At 35.9% G+C, this 3,395-nt stretch overlaps 1 long non-coding RNA gene across 1 annotated transcript; it reads right to left on the minus strand.

Moving 5' to 3' along the window:
• Nucleotides 1-335: 335 nt before the first annotated feature.
• Nucleotides 336-2,768, minus strand: LOC113277731. Its single transcript, XR_003325107.1, has 4 exons — nt 2,277-2,768; nt 1,818-1,899; nt 924-1,414; nt 336-637 (listed from the first exon to the last, which is right to left on the minus strand). It is a non-coding gene; the product is annotated as an uncharacterized LOC113277731 (long non-coding RNA).
• Nucleotides 2,769-3,395: the final 627 nt, after the last annotated feature.

Here is a 3,395-nt window from a genome sequence, read left to right on the forward strand (position 1 = left end):
AGTGTTGATATTTTCTAAGATATGTTAAGATATGCTCATCCTGCGCAACTTATATTTATTTGCTTGGATGAATGAGTATTAAAGAGATCATCGTAGTACGAAGTACTAATACAAATATAAATTAGAACCATGATAAAAGTTTGCACAACCATCTTCTCTTCACAATATTAGATATGGTCAAACAATAAATCGCAATGCACTTTAAAGCATGAGGAACGCACTTGCCAGGTCAAAAAATGTATGCCAGTTTGCAGTAGCCAATTCAAAAGGTGGAGAAGTCAGAAAAAAGAATGGTCTAACCAACAAAATGGCTTAACCTAATAATCCATAGAAAAGAAAAAGAAAAATGCATGGTAATTTTTTTGAGTTGTTAATGTTATCAACAAAAAGTTGGAATACACTGTCCATACATATAACTACTCGAGACATCAAATAAACTCAAAGTGCAGGTTAAGCATGATGTTCATTGGCTTCTACTGAAGCATCTACATTTGAGGGTGATAGCTCCTTTGACCTGATCAACATTTGCTCATCTTTTCTCTCTTTCCACCACCCGCCACTTGATAAAATTCTCCTCCTTGTGTATTCTACAACTCTCTTTAATAAGGAGCAACCCTTACAGTTCCTCTAGCACCTACTGTGAATCCATCCAAAGAACGAACCAATGAGTCAACTGCTAAGGTGTGAATAGATTATGTATAGTACCATTTGCGAGATTGAATAAGAAGTCAGCTGGGTTGACAGTAACAGACGTACGTGAAAATTCCAAGTAAATAAAAATAATCCAAGGCAGTCGATACACGTCCATGGTAGATAGCCATTACAAAATAGTGTAATAGGAATATCCAAGTTCTAAGATAGTGTTCTGAAAAATAGTTTGGTTTTCAATACGATTACATTTATAGCGAAAAAGTATGCATTACCTCAATAAAGTTTGTTTTACCGATCAAAAGGTTTTGTGCTTTTCCTGTACTTGATAAGTAACTCAAAACTATAGATGCTTCAGTAGATCCATTGCAGATCCTCCAGAGGTCCTCATGGTAATAGTGCAACACGATGTCCAGTGGCTTCCAGATAGAAGTTTGACTACTTCAGCTCAGCAGCCTTTACTACAGATAAATTATAAACAAACTCAACTAAATGTTAGAGCTCTCCTTGCTCATACACAATGAGTGATGAGAGTATATAAGCACAATGTCTGTTAGTCTGGATTCAAGGCCTTCTTATGGAACAAACACACAGAGAGAACATAAAATTGAAAGATAGTAGATACACTCCAAAAGGCAGAAGAAGACCCGTGGTATGAGACATACCTGAAATACTGGCATACTCAGAATAAGAAACTCTTCAATGCATAGAAGTTTGGAAGATATTACTCATTGTTGTATGAATCTCAGATATGTCATATTTATTCCTGCACGATAAAAGCATATATAGGTTATATGCTTATACAAAACCTCAGAAGACATTGCTAATCATTTGCACATGTAATTTTCTCCACCATTGAAATTTTGACTAATACAACTATTAGAAAAATGGCGTTCATGGATTCCATATCAGTTGTATTTGAAGTAGTTGATGTCAATTTCTGGAATGTTAACCTCTTTTGAAGAACAACCAAACATCGTTTATGGATTATTGGTTCCATCATCATCATAATCAACAATCAAATAATTTTTGAATCAGAAACTTATATGAGTATATCGTCAACCGAAAAATCACATCAATTTTGTTATACATAAAGATTCTTTCACTCATGTTGTTAAAATGCATGGAGCAAGACCATAGTGCTACAAATTCAGAAAATATGCAAATACCTGGAGGTCTTTGTACCAATTGATCATTATGAAGCAAATTCTGATAGCTCCAACCTTCTTGACGGAAGTTACTCTAGCCATCCTGAAAAAATTCAGACAATAAATAAAGTTATAGAATATTCTAAAGCAGCTTAATTTGAAGGTACTCGAAGTTGTAAAATTAAAAAAACCTCAACCAAATATCTCTACGGGTTGGTTTCGGTATTTCTCTAGAGGTCTGAGACAATGAGACTCGAGCTCTAAACTAATCCACCAACCCACTAATCCATGAAAGATCTATCTATTTTGATATATCTTAACATCCCATAACTTGCGCCATTGACATCCCATAACATCACCCTCAGCGGTATCACCATTAACATCTAATAGTATCACACCCCTTAGTTTATAACTGAAAAAGAAACTGAGTAAGGTATTTTATCAAACATGTTATATGCCACTTAAGGGAAAAAAACTTACATGCATCGATGTCACTGACTCAGCATTCTCAATATCTTCATCGGAGATTTATTGTTTTCTTTTGAAGGTTATCTTTGATTGATGCAGAAAGTATTGCTGAAATAATCTTGAATTGGAGTTGATGAAACTGGATATCAAAGTACGATTCATCCTTGAGTAGTGGAAGGAGAGATAATCGTGAGCAACATAAATGAGAAATTATCGATTGCTCTTCAAAATTAATAAGCAGTTGGTCAATTCCAGAAGAACAGAAATTCACATTTCTAATTAATCAATTGTGATGAGGTCCGAACAAAGTTTCATATGTGAAGAGATTTAAACGAAATTTCATAATTCCAGAAGAACAAAATTATCATTTTTGTTAGGACTGAAGAAAAAAATAGGAACCAAGCTTTGAGAGACATAGAGCAGTTACTAAGGATGAAGAGGAGAAGTGAGAGATAAGAAGCAGTTAAGGTCCCTAAGAATGAACAGGAGAAGTTGTGGTACGAAGAAGTATGGATAGTGGGTCGATGAAGAAGTGGGAGGTGTACGCCGGGTGTGAATAACAAAATTTGAGGGAGGTGTACGCCGGGTGTGAATAACAAAATTTGAGGGAGGTGTGGGGCCAGAATCAATACGAGAACTCTAATTCCAAATCCTCCCACTGATCCATATCATCAAAAAGTGGGGTCAGAATGATGGAGAATTCAGCGTTGAGTTTCAATTATCATCTTGTTAGATAGATTCAGAGGGGCGCGACTGAGTGTTGTCTGAGAGTTAGAGAAATGGAAAAATTCATGAGTAACTGCAGCCGAGAGAAGATGGATTTGAGGCCGTGAAGGAGATGGATTTTGTAGGTAGAATCTGAGAGTTTACTGATGTTGTTAATCGAAGAAGGAAATTAGGGTAGAGTTGTATTTTCAATTGATCTGTGAAGATGAATTTCAGGTCGAAATCAGTGAAGATGGTGTACTTCCGTTGATTGGTGGCTGCTCAGATGGGAATTGGTGGTTTGATAGGATCTGAATTGTTTTTGATTCTTGGTAAGATTGATTCAAGGGTTGAATGAAGAGATGTTTGTCTGTGGTTGGAGCTAGAACGAGTTCTTGCTGACTGAATGAAATGGCTCAGAGTTGA

This window comes from Papaver somniferum, chromosome 5, assembly GCF_003573695.1.
Source record: "Papaver somniferum cultivar HN1 chromosome 5, ASM357369v1, whole genome shotgun sequence".
Classification (NCBI taxonomy): domain Eukaryota; kingdom Viridiplantae; phylum Streptophyta; class Magnoliopsida; order Ranunculales; family Papaveraceae; genus Papaver; species Papaver somniferum.